At 45.0% G+C, this 21,707-nt stretch overlaps 1 protein-coding gene and 1 pseudogene across 4 annotated transcripts in view; both read right to left on the bottom strand.

Moving 5' to 3' along the window:
- The window catches only part of RNF216 (ring finger protein 216), a 160,294-nt gene that overhangs the window by 42,842 nt on the left and 95,745 nt on the right, over positions 1-21,707 (bottom strand). The gene's annotated exons all lie outside the window — the stretch shown is intronic.
- LOC140598128 (NADH dehydrogenase [ubiquinone] 1 beta subcomplex subunit 1 pseudogene) lies at positions 17,539-17,763 on the bottom strand (annotated as a pseudogene).

The following is a 21,707-nucleotide window of genomic DNA, read 5'->3' as shown; positions in this document are numbered from 1 at the left end:
GCTCAGCACAATAGTATGAATTTGTGGAACCAAAGTCACTTAAAGCTATGATGTTTATACTATGAATTGCAACACGCTGGTGGGTTATGAAATCATTTTAGTAGATTCTAACAAGTGTTTATTTGTTCATTTATTTTTCAAGCTACAACAGAAAAGAATATATTAGAGTGCATTCCACATGTCAGGTAACTTGTAAAACTACTATTTTGGTTATATACAAATATATTTACATACCTATTGGTTTTAAACTATATTCTTACAGTAAGTCACATTCAAAACACTTTGAAAGTCATTAACTTAAGATTCATTGATTCATGAACCAAAAAGTTTATTTTTTTAAAAAAGATTTATTTATTTATTTTGAAAGAGTGTATATGTGTGCCCAGGGATGGGGAGGGGGATGAGCAGGGGTAGACGGAAAGAGAATCTCAAGCAGACTCCCTGCTGGATCCCACAACCCCCAAATCATGACCTGAGCCGAAATCAAGAGCCAGATGCTCAACCGACTGAACAACCCGCACCCTGAACCAAAAAGTTTCTTTAAAGGATGAGAAGCTTTCTCAATAGGACTCCCATGAAGCACTGAGGAATTTAAAAATGGCCCCATCTCTGGTTTACCCTGGAGCTAATACTTTTATAGTAAGGAACGAGGCAGAATAACAGCTTTCATGAGGGCTCATAGCAAAGCAATATATATTAGGAAGTGGTGAATACATCATTTCAAACTATCAAAAATATGGGGCAGCCTGGGTGGCTCAGCGGTTTAGCACCGCCTTCAGCCCAGGGCGTGATCCTGGAGACCTGGGATCGAGTCCCACGTCGGGCTCCCTGCATGGAGCCTGCTTCTCCCTCTGCCTCTGCCTCTGCCTCTCTCTCTCTCTCTCTCTCTGTTTCTCATGAATAAATAAATTAAAAAAAAAAACTATCAAAAATAAACACTGCTAGGACCTGGACAGAAATAACCACAAGCACATCTCATCTTTGTTCACTGCAACTGCAACGGCTACTCCTGGGTTTCCTGGGGCTTCTGGCCCAGCAGGAGCAGCCAGCAAAACCAGTTCTTCCCTGCTTGGACTCCACAATCACCAAGCCCCAGAAGAGAGGCTCTGGATTTCAGGAAAAACCTTCAAGACTGTATCTTTATTTTCATGTTGTTAGGTAAGTGGGCAGGTGGTCTTGAGGGGAGGTAGACAATAAAATTAAAGGCCCTCACACCCCAGACCTCAGAGGGAAGTTACCCTTGCCCTCAGCATTAAGATAAGAAATGCCCCATCTTTTCTGGGGCAGACAAATGGCAAGAGGGCTGAAGGAGCAACACAGTAAACGACACAGGATATATGATCAAAGAGAAGAGGGCTCTAGCCTCATAAGCAGCTTCAACTAACCTGAGGAACGGGAAGATGGTACCTGAGGTTAGAAAAAAGGAAAATCAGGAATGTGCCAGTCTGACCACATCCCAAGGGAGAGGGAAGAGCACCAGCTAACTTGGGATCTCTGGCTTTGTCACAGCTACCATCCTGCAGCAGTGACAACTGGCCATGAATGGCTGGACCCCTCCCTTGCCTTAGGCTCCCTCTCAGATGTGCACATAGGGACAGACAGCATGTGCTGGGAGGCCAATTTAAGTGTCTATGTGTTAGTTATATCTGTGACTGAACTAGCATTCTGGTTTCCCTCTCAACCTCAACATGTGGATTTGGTTTGGGCCAGTGGGAGGAAATTCAGCTTCTGGACCAGTAGTGCCAGACAGATATACATAATATAATTATATATAATATATATAATATAATATATATTATATATATAATATATATTGCCCCCCCCCTCCAAGGGGGCCCTGGCACTTATTTTCTGTGTACACAAGACTCACCAGGGCTACTAATAAAAGATGCAGATCCTGACACTGTGGCCCCGGGTGGGTCCAGGAACCTGTATTCAGATCAACTTCTTGGGATACTGTTATAGGAGGCTTTTGGATCCTGTTTTGAGAAGTCCGGTCCCCATTGCAGCACTGCCTCCCTGTGAGGCCTTGCCTGGTGGCTTTCCTCTGGGACAATTAGGACTACTGCTCCCTCAGTGATTTGGTTTCCCACAAGGGAAAAGCAAATAAATGCTAATTAATGTCCCTTACCCAAAAGCCTGTTCAGTTTCCCTTTATGGGTTCCCAATAAATATATATGTAGATAATACATCTACTTTTGTCACTTTTTCTTGCCAAAGTAAAAAAAAAAAAAAAAAAAAAAAAGGAAAGGTCTTCTGTATCTACTGTCTGCTTTTATCTTAGCCTAGGTCTAAGAATGTGCTGTGAGGCAGAAAAGTAGAGAAACCAGGATCTGCCACTCAAGCCCAGGAAGGAGGGTTATGAAGGCCATGTTGGCACCCCTGTGAATGCCTGGTCTGGCAATGGGCTGGGAGATTTACTCAGCTGGGCTTAAGAAATAGTAAAACAGGGGCACCTGGGTGGGCCAGTCGGTTAAGTGTCTGCCTTTTGCTCAGGTCATGATCCCAGGGTTCTGGGATGGAGCCCTGCATCAAGCTCCCTGCTCTGTGGGGAGTCTGCTTCTCCCCCTGCCTACCACTCTCCTTGCACATGTTCTTTCCCCTCTGTCAAATAAATAAAATCTTAAAACAAGAAAAAAAGTAAAATATACTTCAAAATACAATGAAAAAAGAAACAGAGTCCTACAGCACACACCAATTGTGTAAATGAGAATCATATATGCTCAGACTCTTTCCTTGAAGCACACACACATCTGGGGGATTATACAAAATACTTAAAGTGGGTATCTAAGGGATGGGGGTAGGAGCAGGAATTGAGAGATGAAGAAGAAAAAATAAAGCAAGAGAGGGAAGTCTTGCACAGCTTATTCTGATGGCATACCCTAAGAAGGACTATTGCAGATTTGTGGACATGGGGGTTCTAGCCCTCACCTCTAGACTAAACACATCGCCTCCGATGCCCTGGGTTCAAACTGCTATTACTTTTTTTTTTTTTTAAAGACTTATTTAAAAATTTATTCATGAAACACCAGTGAGAGAGGCAGAGACCTAGGCAGAGGGAAAGGAGGCTCCCCATGGGGAGCCCGATGGGAGACTCAATCCCAGGACTCTGGGATCATGCCCTGAGCCAAGGCAGAAGATGCTTAACCACTGAGCTACCCAAGCATCCCTCAAATTGCTATTACTGCCCTCATCCTTCCTAGCTTTACTTTTTTAAATTTTTATATTTTAAAGATTTTATTTATTCATCAGAGACAGAGACATAGGCAGAGAGAGAAGCAGGCTCCCTAAAGGAAGCCCAATGTGGGGCTTGATCCCAGGACACCAGGATCATGCCCTGAGCCAAAGGCAGACGCTCAAACACTGAACCACCCACCCAGGTGGCCCCCTCCCTAGCTTTAAAAACAGGTGTAGAATAACTGGATTAACTTTCATATCTGCAAATCAAAAGGCAAAGCATTACAAACAGGGCATAAGCATTTAAGAACAGGTGTATTCTGGGGTGTATCATTCACTAATGTTTCTATTTTGGTTAGGTTTGTGGATTTATTTCACTGACTTAATCTAAAAATGACTCTGTTATAGAATTCAGAAAACTTGGAAAAAACTCTGGATAGTTAAAAATCATTTAGAATTAGCATATACTGAGAAAGATGGGTCCCGACAAGTCAGAGGACCACATGGAATCTCTGATCCTGGGTATATACATCGTTCTGTGTTTCTTGGACAGTTTTATAAATATTAGGATTTTTTTTTTTTACACCATTTGGAATGGAATTCTTACAGTGGAGGGAATGTTCAATCTTTTCCACAATGAACTGTGGTAGCAGGAGCTGATCTGACAAGCCTTTGAAGCATCCAAAATAGTTAGCATTACAATCTGTGATGCTCTATCTTTTCCTGATTATGCACAGTTATAGTGTTGTGGTATATCCATGACTCTGAGCTGTAACTAGGAAAGCCACTGGAGTCTACCAAGATGTGTGGGTAGTCTCTCCCTACCCTGAATATTCCTAGGCCACTGGGCCCTTGGAGTTTTCCAGTTTGGCTGGCTGGCTTTCTTCCCTGCTTTCAAATAACCCCTTTTTGCTGCTGTCTCTATGCTTATCTGACGCACTTCCTCTTTCTCTCCATCTATCTGTCAAAGAGTTGAAAACCATATAACCAAGTATTTTAGAACTGGGCCTCAAAAAAGAATAGATGGATCAAAAGGCAAATCTCTATTGTTCGCTTTGGAAGATAGAGCATCACAGATTAGTTCCTGCTACCACAGTTCAGTGTGGAAGATGAAAAAAGGCAGCCGTGGAAAATTCTTCTTAAAAATGACTGTAAAATCTGCTCTGGCTTGACCTTGATGGACCTTTCTCAACCTGAGTATCTTCATCTACTGGGCCAACACCAGGGGTAGGTGGTAGGCTGGGGATGTGGGGATGGTACTCTCCATCTTGGTAGAAATGTCTGTGGGGACTGTCCCCTCACCTTATTGTTGTTTTTGAGGGTAGATCTTCTAGCCTAGGCAGAGTGCCATTCAGACCAAAACTAGACTTTAGTTATGATGGTGGAGAAAAGTGCCTATGTCTTCTCATTTGACCAGATGACAAGCTTCTCTCTGGCTGGGACATATTCAATTGGTTCTCATCAACAGGCTTTCTCATGAAACCCAACCCACAGGGTTAGTGCAGCGGGAGACCCAAGGCATGTTACAAAGCCTTTTTAGATCTGGTGTCCAGGTGTCATTATGTTCACTCTAGTTTTTAGGGTCCATGAACTTTAATGAAGCCCTCTGTGAAAAAAATAAAGACAAATACAGCACAAAGATGCAGTATTTAGAACTGTGTTAACATATATGTGTTTACTAGTGGGGTTAATCAAATGGAGCCTTGATTTATCTGTATTTTCTCATTTGAGAAAATGGAAGAACAAGTTGGGGATATGTGACCCATCTAGAATAGCCCACAAAGTAACCCTAGATTGTTATGAAGTGCAGTGTAACACAATTCTAACTTAAATAATCTCAATTACTCACTTTTCCAAAATGGGGACATGTTTTTCCCCAGGACTCAAGGAGAATGAGTTACTCTGGAGGAAAGCATGACAGGTTTAGATATCATGTAGTGAGTTTTTGAGAACTGCTTGGGAGTTTTGGCCTGAGCCCAGATGTGGGCAGCTCTGGTAAGAGCTGTTTAAAAACACAGCTTGGATGAGTTCACCTGAGGCACATGGGGACAGATGCACAGGTCAGAGCTCCGGGGTGTTCCAAGAGTAGTGCGCAGGGCAGAAAAAGGGAGGACTACCTGGAAGCTTCTCAGTAGGGAGGTTCTTTAAGGTACTAGATTGGGTTCCTAAAAGACAAAGATGATAAAGAAGGGATGCCTCTGTGGCTCAGTTGGTTAGTCTACTCAGTCTGCCTTCAGCTCAAGCCACAAGCCTGGGGTCCTGGAATGGAGTCCTGCATTGGGGTCCTTGCTCAGCAAGGAGCCTGCTTCTCCCTCTCCTTCTGCCTGCTGTTCCCCTCGCTTGTGCTTTCTCTGTCAAATAAATGAAATCTTAAAATAATAATAATAATAATAAAGGAAAGAGGAGTGAGGGAAATGGATATGCACCAGGGACTGGCAGTCTCTATCTTTGGGTACTTGGTAACTCTACATCTATCTTTCTCGGCCTGAGTAGTGAGGTACATCCTACCTACATTTCTCTCTGGTGAAGTTTTATAAAATTTGAGACAGAATTTCCACCATTTTGTAGTCCTAGATTGATAGAATCCAAAACTCTTCCAAGTGTTGAGCTTCCTGGAACCAAGAGAGATACATACAAGTAATGGGCTTAACTCTGAGCCCCATCCAACCACTAGATAACACTCAGATAATTCTTGGATCAAATTCTATTAATTATCAATGGGTTATAACTGTAACATCCATGAAATAGAAGATCACAAGTTAGTAGTAGCAGCTTCCCAGAATCACAAACTTCAGCTCTAACTAAAAAAGGAATTCCTAAGCAGACATTCAGGGTGGAATGTATCAATATAATCTTTCTCCTATAGTTGGGCTCCTGGCGGGTAGTTGTGCCTGGAAGTGGATATAGAGGAAGAATGGAGCCTGCAGTTATTAAAAGTGGGTTACATGATGACCATTTATGATACCAAGATTCGACAGTGATGTCTGGAAAACTTAGGAATAGAATAGGCTCTTTTTTTTTTTAAATTAATTAATTAATTTATTTACGATAGTCACACAGAGAAAGAGAGAGAGGCAGAGACACAGGCAGAGGGAGAAGCAGGCTCCATGCACCGGCAGCCCGACGTGGAACTCGATCCCGGGTCTCCAGAATCGAACCCTCAGCCAAAGGCAGGCGCCAAACCGCTGCGCCACCCAGGGCTCCCTAGAATAGGTTCTTAAAGAAGCGGAGAGAGTCAGGGTGGGAAACAACCAAAGAGAACAGTAAGGTAGGTTGGGGAGGCAGAGTGCTCCCCATCCTTCCTCTGCAGTGGCTGTGTTCTCCCTGGCGCTCCCTGGATAGGGCCTGCACATCTGCATTTCTCTATCTTCCTGGTATTTCCCTGCCGACCCCTCAATCCTGCTCTTTCTCTAATGTTTCATTTCCCCTTTCAGAACTGGACTTTATGAAAAGGTAGAGGCCTGTCTCCTGAACGTGGTCCCCACCCACTCTGTTGAGCAGTGCAATCCCTCTAGTTGCCTGGTGGTTCTTATGACTGGAGAAAGACATAAACATGTTCTGTTGAAAGGATTTTATGGCTCACCACTCTGAGTAGACAGAGAATGGAGGGGAAAATGATACCTAGGAAGTTAAGGTAAATGGCTTTTGGAGTGTGATTTCAGGTGCACTTCTGGCTGGTAACTGGAAAGTCCCTTTAACTTCCTTCCATTTTTATTTTTATTTTTAAAGCTCAGGGGCCTTTCCCACCTGCTGTTCCAACTCCTGAAAGAAATGAAGATAACACAATATAGCAGAAAGAATCCAAGCTTTAGACATTAAGACAATTTGTTACTATTTATGGTAGGCGCAGGCTCCCAGTCTCTTCTCAAAGACTTACTCTTCAGATCTCCCAGGAGGAGTGTCAAGATAAAATGAGAAAATACATGGCCTTGAGTATGATGCAGTCCCTTTGAATGCTAATTTCACTAGTGGGCTCCATTTTCCCAAGGTACCTCTGACTACTTTGCCACTTCTGTTTCCAACTCTTTAAGGATTACAACAACAGCAATAAACCTGATATTCCCTGGGGCTCATTTTCTATGCTTGCATGTCATGCAATCTGGGTATGTGTCTGTTTTTTCTTTTTTTCTTTGCTCAGATGGTTTGCAGGGCAGACTCACCATCCACTTACAATATTTACTAGGTGTCCGCTGAAGATGAAGCAGAGTACAGGGAGCCATCATTGGTGCTTGATGTTATTAAACTGTATCCTCTTCTTCATGCTTCAAATATTAGGAACAGCTCTACATAAGAGGGCCTAATCCCTCAGCTGTGACCCTGGCGATACTCTGCCTGGACTACATTTGACCACAAAACTCTTTTCTTCTGAGTTCAGGGCCTTCCTCACTGCTCAGGGAGTGGAAGACCATTTATAAAGCATTCATCTGCCCTCAGCCACACAGCTCCTGGAAAAGGGATAGGAATCAAGGGTACTACACACTTGTAAAGGTTTTTAGGATGACTTTCCTCCAAAGGACTCCTAGTTCTCCCCAATTCTTTACATTACGAGGAGACAGAATTCTGTCTTCCCAGAAAGAACAAACAAAGGTAAAATAAATTTAAGGGTGTAATCACGTTTGGGGCACCTGGGTAGCTTGGTCGGTTAAGCATCTGGCTCTTGTTCTCAGCTTGGGTCTTGATCTCGGGGTGGTGAGTTCAAGCCCTGTGCTGGACTTCACACTGGGCGTGAAGCCTACTTAAAAAAAGGGGTGGGTGGGTGGATAATCCACTTTTGATCCTTTTTGCACACCTCAAAATTCACTAATTCTGTTCTGGTATCAATTGAGGTATAATAATGATGGGCTGTTTAATTCTTGTTAAGCGGGGATCCCTGGGTGGCTCAGCAGTTTAACGCCTGCCTCTGGCCCAGGGCGTGATCCTGGAATCCCGGGATCGAGTCCCACGTCAGGCTCCCAGCATGGAGCCTGCTTCTCCCTCTGCCTGTGTCTCTACCTCTCTCTCTCTCTCTGTCTCTTATGAATAAATAATAAATTCTTGTCAAGCAGGAAGGGAAAACTAACACATAGCTTGCTGATGTGTTACTGATGACAGTCCCTTTTCTGTGGTGTTGGAATGAAGGGCCTGGACTTGTCCTTAGTTGGAAGCCAAGAGATAGCACACTTCACAAGTGCTGTTTACATAGCAGGCTTGCAAAGAGAAAAGCTGCTGCCACACTGGTAGTTTTTCACTTTCTTGTAAAAAAAAAAAAAAACACAAAAACAACAACAACAAAAAACACCCCAACACCACCACCCCCGCCCCATAAAAAGCACACACGCACACAAATCAAAAGAACCCTCTTTAGAGTAAACAGCAAAGGTGGGCTTTCTTTCAGTCATTACCTCTCAATACTATAGAAGTATGACAAAAAGGAAAGTCTCTCTTGGGTGCAGGAGATATGAGTGGAGTATGTGGGTCAGAGAAGGGAGGGGAAAAATGTCAGCTTGACATTGTGGCATGATAAGCAGTGCACAGGGGAGAGTCCCAGCCTGGAAGACATAACAACAGGGGCACGAACATGGGTCTCAACAGAGAAACACTTCATGATAAACAACATGGGTGTGTGCCACTATTCCTCCAATCCCTTCTTCCTTTTATTCTTCCAATTCACGAATTTTGACAACTCCAGTTATGGTACAAGTGTCTCTCACAAATTTTTATTATGGACACAACACTGGTTAGTATATCACCTATCCAAGGTCTCCAGACACTATTGTTCTTACACTCCTACTCAGATGCCCACATGACTCTTTCTCCAGTTGAAAACATATTCTCCTTCAGAATATGAGCCATTTGTTTAATCAGTGATTTTTAGTTCTGAGAGACCAAATACTATAAAGAACATTGGAGAACGTTTAACATAGGCAGGTGGCTACAAATGGTTCCCTTAGGGGACATTTACCTAGTCCCTTGCTCCTCAAAGGATGAGCAGCACTGTCCATACCTGGGAGCTTGTTAGAAATGCAGAATGGGGGATCCCTGGGTAGTGCAGCGGTTTGGCGCCTGCCTTTGGCCCAGGGCGCGATCCTGGAGACCTGGGATCGAATCCCACGTCAGGCTCCCGGTGCATGGAGCCTGCTTCTCCCTCTGCCTATGTCTCTGCCTCTCTCTCTCTCTGTATGACTATCATAAACAAACAAACAAACAAAACAAAAAAAAAGAAAAAAAAAAAAAGAAATGCAGAATGGCAGGCTCCACTCTAGACCTATCAATCAGAATTGCATTCTGACACAAATGCCAGTGATTCTGATACACAGTGAACTTTAAGCTCTGACCTCTTTTACACAGGTCTTGTTTACACAGGTTTTTGTTCATCCTTTTGATGCCTCTTTCAGAAAAAAAAAAAAAATCTGGGTTCTTCAGAAGATTGTTTTGCTATTGGCAATTATAGGGAAGCTGACTATATTCATTGCCTATTCTTTTACTCAATGTCCCTGGAATCATCACTCCATCTTGTTTCAAGTGGAAGATGATCAACAGATTCAATAGTAGGTCACCAAAAAGGTGACAGGAAGGGCTTGTCAGTGAAGTCTGTAACTGTTGATGTTCATAAATCAAAGCCTAAATTTAGCATCAAATTTTAGCAAACACCACTGAAAATGAGATGGCAGACAATGCAGTTTGGAAAGCATGCTCATAAATGATGCTAACAAAGCTTTATGACTGTATATACATTGTGTGCACTGAGCACACGCTAGCCTGAGCACTGTAGCTGCTTGCCGGTGGCAAGGAGGACCCAGTTATGTGGAGAAGTAGCCTTGCCTGATGCCATGTCATGCTGGGGCAGCTGCCAAGAGGAGATATTTAGGCCCAAGGGAGAATGCTGAGCTCACTGTCTGATGAAGACAAACCATCTTTTATTGGTCTGTTTGCTTATTCTTGGGTGTACGTTTTTGGTCCTGTTAGCTAGAGTGGCTTTTTTTTTTTTAAAGATTTTATTTATTTATTCATGAGAGACACACACAGAGAGAGAGAGAGAGAGCGAGCACGTGCGCAAGAGAGCGAGAGAGCGAGAGAGCAAGAGAGAGAGAGAGGCAGAGACACAGGCAGAGGGAGAAGCAGGCTCCATGTAGGGAGCCCGATGTGGGACTTGATCCCGGGATTCCAGGATCACGCCCTGGACTGAAGGCAGGCACTAAACCGCTGAGCAACCCAGGGATCCCTAAAGTGGCTTTAAAACAAACCTTAGGATGCAACTATCTCAAACACTGTCAGAAAAGTTTGATGAGGGAGAAATGCATCAATAGTGTGTCCCTACCACTCTGACCCCAAAGCATGCTTAATCCCCACTCCTACTTTTTCATTAGTTTCTTCAAATTCAAAAACCTAAAGGTGACCTCTGGAAGCAGACGAGCAAATAAAGTATTGTGAGTGAGTTGCAAATTTGACTTCCCTCCCATCTTTTCCAAGCTGTCTACAAGCCTCATCCACAGCCCCAGCTCTTAGTTCCTGTTACAGGGCCTACATCCAGGGAGAATGTGCAGCTGAGGCCACATGAGCAGCTCACCTACAGCTTTCCTAGAGGGCAAGAAACCAGCCCAGGAAGGTGAAGCTGAAGGTCTCCACAGTGGGAGCTGCCCCAGTTGCACCCCATCCACGTCCCCTCCCCTAGAAGACTTAGTGATTCCCATGAGCACCTGGCCCTGCAGAAGGCTGCCAGAGTGTAGACTGCTCTGGCACTGCTAGTATCTGTTTTCATTCTTCATTCTTTCCTTACAGCAAATGCTCAAAATAACAACAGATGGACAATAGGATAAAACTTTACTAGAAGCTATTAGCCTTTTGCCAGGGTCCCCAAGCTCTGCTCTACTCCGGTTCAAAAGCAACTGCTCCATGTGCCTGGATGAACGCTGGATCTGGAAATACACAAGGGATACATCTGCTAATAACTCTAATTGATTTGTCTTTGGCTTGACTGTAAGCCCAATCTTAACTGGTCCTGCCTTATATTGCTCTCCCAACTATCTGACTCAGTAAAACAAAAAAACAAAAAACCAAAAAAACCCACATCATTTATTTGTGGCTGTTATGGAATGAATTGTAGCTCCTCTCCTGAGTTCAGATTCTTAAGTCCTGGCCCCAGTACCTTAAAATATGAATCTATTTGGAAACAGGGCTTTTAAAGAGGCAATTAAGTTAACAAAAGGCACTAAGGGTAGACCCTAATCTTTCTCTATTGAACCTTTTCCATCTGGCTAAAGACAAAATATGACTGGTGTTCCTTAGAGGAAGAGGAGATGTGGACATGTAGACAGACATCAGAGATGCATGTTCACAATGTATAGGCCATACAAGGACACAGGGAGAAGGCGGCACCTGCAAGCCAAGGAAAAAGGTCTTAGAACTTGCTTACACCTTGATCTTGGACTTATAGACTCCAAAAAATAAATAAACAAACAAACAAACAAATAAATAAAAATTGTGAAATGTGAAAAAATAAGCTTCTGTTGTTTAAGTCACCCAGCTTGTGGCATTTAGCTATTGCAGTCCTAAAAAAATAATAAGTAGTCTCCAATGTTAATCAAACACTAGGTGGTGGTGCCTCCAGAGCAGTCGTGATCCCTTCATGCTGCCCTCCTATCTTCTTCATACATGTTGGAGACTCTAAGTCATGATTCTTGGGGAGACAGATAGAAAATACAGACTGTAGTGACTATGATTAAGTCCCAGAAAACCAAGAATGTCACCAATTTATTTCTAATCCAGGTGAATACATGGCTTCCTGGAAGTAGCTGCCTCTAAATATGTTTTCTTTGGGGGAAGATTAATCTTGTAGTTATATCTGTTAATTAATTAAAAAATTTAAACAAGTAATCTCTATACCCCATGTGGGGCTTAAACTCACAGAAGTATGAGATAAAGAGTTGGATGCTCTACTGACTAAGCCAGCAGGGATCCCTTTATCAGTTACTTTTGTCTTCACTTTTGTGAAGGTCAACATGTCAAACGCTCTCACACTACAAAATGATCAAGTTGGAGAGTTATGTTTGCTAACTTAGTAGAAAGGAGCAAAGCAACCAGCCGTCTTCTTCTTTTTTAAAAAAGATTTATTTATTTATTCATGAGAGACACACAGAGAGAGGCAGAGACACAGGCAAAGCAAGAAGCAGGCTCCATGCAGGGAGCCTGATGTGGGACCTGATCCCGGAACTCCGGGATTACACCCTGAGCCAAAGGCAGACACCCAACCGCTGAGCCACCCAGGTGACCCTAGCAACCAGCCTTCGAATAATTACCCCAACAAGTGTGGAGTGCTTGCAATGTGAAGAGACAGTTTATGCTACTAACTTTGACAGGTAGGAGATTCTGAGTATGTTTTTCTGGGAATAAAGAATGGTCTCCAGAATTCACAAAATATGTACTGAATTAGATTTGCATTCATCTTACTTTATCTTCCTGCTGGTACCAACAACAAATAGTTACAATATTTAGGTGTGATTAATTACATCTCTGTCAACCAATATATACCAAGCAAGCCAGACACTGTGTTAGGAAGTAGAAAAACCATGAATAAGACTCTGTCCCTAACTTCCAGGAGATTGTAAGATTCAAGAAGGGAGTTGTCAAGTAAAAGTGAGATTCAGTTTGCCCAAAGTTCTAAATTTAAGAAAAGCCAGAGACCTGGAATTTTACACAAAACCTGATTTTATATATTGGTAGCTAACTAAAAACTAGCTTATAATGTCAGTGAGGATGAAACAAGCATGGCTAGGAGCTGGATCTCATGGGTGTGTGTGTGTGTGTGTGTGTGTGTGTGTGTGTGTCCACTTTATAACTTCTTGGTTTGCACTTTATGGGTGAGGCATAGGATTGAATATGGTTGGGGTGCCAAGGAAACATTCATCCACTGAACTACTATACTCACCAGCCGGTCCCCTGCTCACTTTTAAGGAGGTATCATCGTCATTTTCCTTGACTATCAAGACAATGTTCCCCCCTCTGCCACTCTCCCTGCCATCCCCTGCCCAAAAGATAAGTACAAGAGTTCCTGGCTACTGTTGTTTGGAAAAGGCCCCTCTGAAAACGGCTGTCTTTTCACAGAGCAGACATCACTGGAGAGTAGTGGTGCCTGCTCCTCATGATTAACTCACTTGTTTATTCAATGCTTATGCCAGGTCCTGAGTTAAGTACTAGGATGAGAGAGATGGATTCCACAGTGCTTCTGTTCAGGGACTGGCTAATGCAGTGGGACACATGGAAGAAGGTCACAGGGTGTTCTAGGTGCTCAGGAGAGGGGTGGGCAGGGCCTGGGAAGATGATCTAGCTGAGGTGTGACAGTTGAAAAGAGTCATCCAGGAGAGGGTAACAAGAATGAAGCGTGAGGATGTGAGACAGTCTGGCTTTATGGAAACTCAAGGCATATGCGAGTGGAACAAGATGCTGAGGGAAGGAACCAGTGTGGAGAGACTGACCAGAGCCAGTGCAAGGCCTCTGAAGGGGCCTCCCGAGAGCCATGGGGAGCCACTAAAGGGCTTTAATGGAGGGCAATATTGTCAATCAAGTCTTTTTTAGGAAGATCACTCCAGTGCAGGTCTAGAGGATGGAACTGGAAGGAGGCGAATTAAGTGGAAGAATGGTTAGGAAGCTGCTGTGGTAATTCAGGTGAGCAGCACAGCAGGGAGGATAGATGTGAGAAAGAGCCTGGTGACAGAGGTGGGAAAGTGGGAGTGAAAGGAGTCAGAAGGAGAGGGGAGGGTGGGGGTCTGAAATAGGTGGTGAGAAGCCAAGGCCCCCCCCTTGAAACACGTGGAGCACAGTCTTTGCTTGAGTTTACCTCTCTAGATTCCACCGTTTGACCTTTGGGTATCTCTTGGTCAGAAAATCTGAGAAGTACTACTGAGATTCCCTGGGCCTTAACCTAAGGAGCTGCAATTTATGGGTCTGTTTTGTCTTAATAAGAGGCATGGGCTGGTCTCTATTAGTCTCTCTGCCCACTCAGGGTAGGACAAGCACACATGTGTAGTATGGCCATCCCCTCCACTCCATCTGGACCTCTTAAGACCAGTTTACTAAAAAACCTGTTGCTGAAACAGATGTGGACTCCCTTTAATACTAAGCCCCACCTGTGGGCAGGGCAGTGCTACATCAAATATTAGCACTACCCAAATGAGGGAAGTGGGTTAAGTACTCAGTGGTTCCTACGATTTTTCTATGGAGCCCCAAAGTGTCAAACTGGGCCTCTGTCTGCCTGCCGACCTGCCTCCATATGGTAATTGGGGTGGAAAGAATCAACAGGGCTATACGGGCTGGAGAGGGCTTTGTGGAGGCACAGGACAAGTGGTAAAGAGAATGGGGGAGTGTGGTCCAGGGAGAGGTACCTCTGGGAACACATGCAGTCGGGCAGGGGATTGGTCTGGTTTGTGAAAAATAGGAGGAAAGGGCCAGACTTGAAAAAGTGTCAGAAGCCTGAGCTCTGGGACACCTGGATGGCTCAGTGGTTGAGCATCTGCCTTTGGCTCAGGTCGTGATCCTGGGGTCCTGGGATCGAGTCCCACATTGGACTCCCTGCGGGGACCCTGCTTCTCCCTCTGCTGATGTTTCTGCCTCTCTGTGTCTCTCATGAATAAATAATATCTTAAAAAAAAAAAAAAAAAGCCTGAGCTCTAGAAGCCACTGTAGGTTCTCCTTAGGCGACATGAAGGAATAGCAAGGCTGACTTAGCATTACAGGGCAGCTGGGAGGGAGGAGAGCTGGGGACCGAGTGCAGGAGGCCAGGGCCTCAGTCCAGCATTAGACTCTGGGCCAGGTGGAATGGAAGAATGAAAGGTTCTGAAGAACCTTTTCCATCTGGCTAAAGAGAAAAAAACCCTGACAACCCTAAGAAACCACAGCCTATTAGAAAAATCTGTTGGCCCAGGACTCCTTTAAAGCAACATGGATGCAAAAATGGTTAGTGCTTTAGGTATAACACAGCAGAATTCCCATAGTTTAACTGAACGCTTAATTTTTTATTTTAAGATAACACCACGGAAAGAAGTAATGTCTCCAGACTACTTAGATGAGGTGCCCCTTATTGAGTGCCTGTTAGGAGCGAGTTACTGCCCAGGATGCTTCATGTCCACCCTCTCAGACCCCAGGGCAGTTGTGGGCCTGCATGTAAGGCTCTGCTGGGGAGTGACTTCGCTGGGCTGTCTCTCGGTGGATAGGGAGAGGCAGAGCTCCACAGATCCTGAAGCTCACAGCACCACCTCTACTGAGTTCTGGCTCTAAGGAAACTCCCTTTTCCCCAGCCCCTTAGCCTAGAAGTTTATGTAAACTTTAACACAAAACAAAGCTGGGAGTAAACATGTTGACAGCAGGTGCAGAAAACAAGACAAGTGCTGTCAGCACCACTGCTGGGGAAACTGCTCAGCAGAGCCAGGGAGCTGTGTCCAGCGGAACAGAAGGGTGCCGTCTGCTCCAGACCCACTGCTTTTGTCCAGTGTGCCTGGCTGTGCAGCTCCCACAGCTTTAGGGGTGCTTCTAGGACACAAAAAACACCCTGGGCACCCTGAGAGGGCACAGGACGGGGTGAGGCCCACCTGGAAAGAGTAGCCCTGAGCCGGAAAAACCTGGTCCAATCTAAGACCTTATTTTTATGGAAGAATAGCACTTTAGGCCTAACAACTGGAAAACAAAATAAAGGACTCACAAACACACAGGACAATATGAGAACCACGACATGCAGAAAAACCACCAGCTTTCCTTAGGTCTCAGGCTGCAAGTGCTTCCCCTCTCACCATTGTCCCATGCTGTGATTTCAAGGCTGACCTTGGGCCTAGGACCAGGTGTGGGTCCAGCTGGGCTGCTCCCAGAGGACCAATGACTCTAAGACACAATCTCACCAAGGTCCCTATTTCCAGTGGGCAGGGGTTATTGCTTCTTAAAAAAACAAACCAAATGAAACCGTGTTAAATGACTTTTCTAAGAAACCTAACTAGAGGCCCAAATTAAGTAAAATACCACTAGAGAATCTATTGTGCGCAGCCTTCCCAACCCAACATTTTAAGGGCACTCTAATAGAGCTTATACAGTGTGGAAAACCAAAAAGGATTTTACTTTGCATTATTTCTGAACTGCCAGGCTGTTCATTTCAGAGCAAGCACATATTACTTCGAGACTGCTGAGCATGCATTTCTACTATATCAGTCAAGGAGCAACTGCTCATTTTCCCTTGCCTCTGAACACTATGTACTCTACTTGCTGTATGTATGTCAATGCCTCCAAATGCTCACTAAAGGTGTGCATTAGAAAAGTTGTATCCATTGTGGGATGTGATTGCTAATGACAGAATCATTCTTTTGGCTTTCTTGCTATTTCCCCAAGCTTTCTACCATTAAGGAAAATAAAATCTAAATAAAAGAAAAATAAGATGTAGAGCATGATTTAAAGGTCCATATATGTTAAGTAGGTAATAGTAACAACCCCTTATAAAGGCATTGTTCTAAGCATCTATAGTCAGTATCCTCTGAATGGAAAGAAATTACTAAGAACCAGTCTGGAATCTGGCCATTCAATTGCTAATATTGAGGGTTAAGAGCCAAACAACTAATCCCATTCTGGGTGTGTCTGTCATTACCTCACTAACATTTACTGTTCACAGTCCTGGGAGAGCTGCTCAGAACATTCCAGGAAAGAATCTGCCCAGGGGGAGGATCACACATGTGGAGGCTATTACAGTCACTGAATCAGAACTCAGTAAGAATCAGGGAAAAGGAATACTAGAATGGGATGGACCTGGATGGTTTCCTGCTTCCTTTCTGGTTCCTGCATAGGTTGGTTACTCCTTTACCTACATACAACGGCACACAATCTCATTCATGCCCCACCCTCAAAGCAAAACCAAACATGACTATCAGGTCACTCGATTCTTCAACTGTTCTTCTGTAATTAACTATAATTTCTACCTTCTGCTTTATTCCTATCTTGATCCTGGAGGTACTGGGGTTTCCTCCCAGTTCAGAGATGAGCACTCCAGTGCAGGCTCGCCTGAATGCTTCCCTACTGAGCCAAAGGGCGCTGGCTTGGGAACTGGCGAGCATCCAGCCACAGCCAGAATCTAGGCTTTTTGTGAGGCTCTGGGGCCCTCTGCTGGCTGTCCACTGTAACTGTTAGTTCCTTACTAACAAAATCACCCTGAGAAACCTACTATCTTGTCGCCATCAACAAGACTTTCAATTAATTTAAAATATCCACATGCAGAGAAACACAACACATCTTTATATCATTCCAGCTCCTGCCATGTAAATACTTTATCCAGATCTCATGAACAGGATCCATAGAAAAAAAAAATATATATATATATATATATTTAAATAATGAATGTGCTTTTATTTCTCTAACTTTTAAAATGTGAACATTCTGTAATTTAGTCACAGCCTTTACTTCCAGGTGACTTCTTCATTGGGTCTCAATTCCCTTCTAAACAACAAACTCTTATTCCAGAAGGCAGTTAGCTTTTCATCATTCCTTCTGTCTAGATAACCTCCAAGGACAAACCCCATAGGCACAAGTGTATGTACCCAGTGGTCACGAACAATCTGAATTACGTTCATCTTAAGTGCTGCAGCCTGGGTAGCTCCAATGACCCCGCCGGATCCATAGAATATTAAGGCTTGTGACCAGTCTCAGGAAGGAAACAGCCAATGATCTGCCTGAGATAATCCTCTGATCAGCATCATAGCCTCGCCAAGTACATACCACTAATCGTGTCACACAGACTAGTGGGATTAAGACAGATGAGTGTGACAGGGCTCCCCCATATAACCTGTGGTCAGGAAATCTGGGAAGATCTGAGCACTTTGCCTCAGCCACTTACTAAATAGTGAACACAGGTGGACGGGTGCCTCATCTTTCCCAGATTTGTTTCCAAATCTATAAAATGGGATCTAAAAGCCATAGCCCTGTTGATTGAATAAGATAACTCATTTTTAGCATGCACAGCGTGGTGGCACAAAGCAGTGACTATAAATGTTAGCTGCTGTTCTGTGTCGCTACCACTGTCATCACAAGTGCTCATGGCTTGAGCTACAGGGTCTCCTGCCCTTTTAAGCACAGTTGCAGAACACTCTGCCCTGGGGTGGGGGTGGGGGTGGGGTGGTGTGTCTCCAGCCATCAGGATAGTAAGGCCCCTCATACAGAAGGTGACAGAGCATATTTCTGGACAGCTACTGACCAAGTGAAAGATGGCTTCTCTAACTTAAAAAGCTGAAGGGAACTGAGAGCTGAGAGAGCACTGAGAGGCATAAAGGACTGGGAAGCAGGTCTGCAGAGACAGCTGAGGAGGCCAGATGTTGCCGTGGAGTGTGAGCACCTGGAGACATGGGTGGCACAGGTGGTTTACCAGTTGCTTTCTGATAACTTGGCCCACATAGGGATTGGAAATGGCCCTGAGCAGAGCAACAAGGAAATGTTTGGGAACTGTGACTCTAGAATATTAAGAAGACCATTGAGTAAAGCTGCCAAATCTATGAAGAGGAGCTTATACAGGGAGCGGGATGAGTGACAACAACCAGCACTGGCTGAATGCTTATGGACTAAGCACTTTCTTACCTCCTCAAGGGTGCTGTTCTCCTCCTCATTCTGCCAGATGAGACTGTGGCACAGAAGGAAGCAGGTGATGGGAGGCCACACAGCTATGGAGATGGGGCTGGGGTCTCCACACAGGCAAGAGCTGCTCCAGCTAGGCCCACCAACAGCGCCCCAAGCTGACAGCCTGTTCTGCCACCACCTAGGGACTCTGGGCCAATGTCTAAGGCCCAGGATTGCACGCCCAGGGAAGTTGGGCAAGGCCTTCTGATGGGGAGAAAGCTGAGAGGCACTCAGCAGTCCTCATTGCCTGGTACTTCTAAGGGTTGACATCTGTGCCACATGAACAGCTATTTGATAAGGCCTGAGCTCCAGGTGCTGTGGCAATGGATCACAAAATCAATCCACTGACATCAAGCAAGTGAAAGAACATTCCTGGGAGCCTGGGTGGCTCAGTGGTTGGGCATCTGCCTTTGGCTCAGGGCATGATCTTGGGTCTGGGGATTGAGCCCCACATTGGGCACCCTGTGAGGAGCCTGCTTCTCCCTCAGTCTATGTCTCTGCCTGTGTCTCTCATGAATAAATTTTTTTTTTAAAAGAATATCCCCCCCCCCCCCAAAAAAAGAATATCCCCGCCATGGAATCTGCCAGTGGAATGTGCTGCTGCAGGATGCAACTGAAAAAGCAAGCAAGCAAAGCGAAGTGAAGCAGTGAGAAAAGGAGTGTATTTCTGTGTGTGCATTTAAAACACCTGGTCTTACAGTAATAGCTACAGTAGTGCCTTTAGAACTGACCCGGGGGGCCCCTGGGTGGCTCAGTCCATTTAGTGTCCGACTCTTGATCTCAGGGTCATAAGTTCAAGCCCTGCACTGGGCTTCATACTGGGCGGGGGAGCCTACGTAAAAAAAAAAAAAAAAAAAAAAAAAAAAGGGATCCCTGGGTGGCGCAGCGGTTTGGCGCCTGCCTTTGGCCCGGGGCGCGATCCTGGAGACCCGGGATCGAGTCCCACGTCGGGCTCCTGGTGCGTGGAGCCTGCTTCTCCCTCTGCTGTGTCTCTGCCTCTCTCTCTCTCTCTGTGTAACTATCATAAAAAAAAAAAAAAAAAAAAAAAAAGAACCAACCCAGGAACATCTAGAGCATCACACGGGATCCAGAGCCAGCCCCCATCACACTCTAATAAAGCCAGCAGCCGTTCCCCACCAGCTCCACAAGGCCAGCCTGCCCATGTCTGCCTTTCTGCTGGTGACAGATGGTCTCATGATGAGGGCGGCAGCGTGGCTGCATAAGGTGCACAGTCTGTCTTCAGGCTGTGAGCCGTCCTCAACTCCCTGCCTCCAACCTCTTCTCACCTCCAGTCCTTCCTTCAAACTGCTGCCAGAATATTCCTCTGAGACACTGAATGTGATCATGTCGCTCCTGTTTCCCACCCTGGATGGACTTCCCACAAGGACTGTCCCCCTCCTAGCCACGTCATCTCCCCACCCACCCTCGGAAACACTTTCAGTATGTTGCATCCTTTCTGGGAGCCTCTCCTACTTCTCTGCCCTAGCCCTACAGCAGCCTTCCAGGTCTGGTCTTGGAGTCACTTTTCCATGATATCTAACTCTCCAAGGCAAAATCAGTCAGCCCCTCCCTGCCCCAATGGGCCCAGGCCCTGAAGTCCCCTAAGCAGCGGGCTTGCATCTCCACCTGGCTACACATTTCTGAAACACGAATTAGGATCCCCTTGCCTCCCTCACAAAGCTGTTCTTAGTCCCCCTCTTATCACTAAAGGACATTACCACCCAATAGCTAGTCTTCCAGCTCCACCTTAGATCCCTCCACTCCTGTGTCCAGAAACCACCACTATTTCTGGCTGACCAGAGAAGGAGCTTAGATTTTAGTCCTTATTATTTCTCCAGGACCTGCTATTGTGTCTCCAATAGCCTCTAGGCTTCTGGGAGAAAAACCACTAGCTTTGTTCCAGTGCACATTCTAGTTTATTTCAAGGGTTTTCTCAAAGCCTCAAGGTTCAGGCAGGACCCTCAGCACCAAGGACAAGTGTCCTCCTCCTTCCTTAGTCTATCAACTGACCATATCATGAACCTTTCTCTGTCCATGTTACTTGGGAAACACTGACAATGAATCTTGTGACTCAACTTGGGACAGTTTTATCTGGTGAGCTGGCCACAACTTCCATGTGCCACAGACAGCACTGGCTGGCTTGAGTGCATTATTTACTGGTCTCGGTGTCCAATCAAGGGCCACACTTCAGTCCTGATTTTACAAATGGGAAACTTCCAAAATGGGAAGGGAGAAGACCAAACTCAAAAGGAAGTTCAGAGCCAACATGTGGCCTCAAGGGCACATGCAGCATCTTCTCAAGAATGTTACAAAGATGACCGAAGGTGACAAACTCAGCCACCATGAACTTCGAGGGAACATGTTCACATATTCTCACAACACAGCTTCACAGGCATATGTGCTTTTGTTCTCCCACTGTTTCTTCACTCCAGCAACTGCTGTCCTTCTGGTAGGGCCAGTCAAGAGATGCCCTCACTTACCAGCAAGCACACCTGTCCACTCAGAGGACAATCATGGTAGCTGCTATGCTGCCAGGGCAAATGCGTGTGTGGTTTGCCTTTCTAAACTGCAAAGTTGGTGGATCTGGTACCTCAGTGCTGGCCCACACTTGCTTTTGCTCAAAGGTGGACTCTAACATTTTGTTTTGAAATCCTTTGGAAATACCTCAAAAGCTACCTCACAAAGTAGCCCTTCATAGATGTCAGTGTCCCTCTGGAAGGGCAGTCAGTCTCTGAGCTGAAGAACAGACTGTGACATTCTTCCTTTTATTTTATTTTATTTTAATTTTTTTAAATAATTTTTTTTTAAAATTTATTTATGATAGTCACAGAGAGAGAGAGAGAGAGAGAGAGAGAGAGAGAGAGGCAGAGACACAGGCAGAGGGAGAAGCAGGCTCCATGCACCAGGAGCCCGACGTGGGA

Source organism: Vulpes vulpes, chromosome 3 (assembly GCF_048418805.1).
Source record: "Vulpes vulpes isolate BD-2025 chromosome 3, VulVul3, whole genome shotgun sequence".
NCBI classification, from domain to species: domain Eukaryota; kingdom Metazoa; phylum Chordata; class Mammalia; order Carnivora; family Canidae; genus Vulpes; species Vulpes vulpes.
The sequence above is the reverse complement of the archived record's forward strand: the minus strand, read 5'-3'. Positions and strand labels throughout refer to the sequence as shown.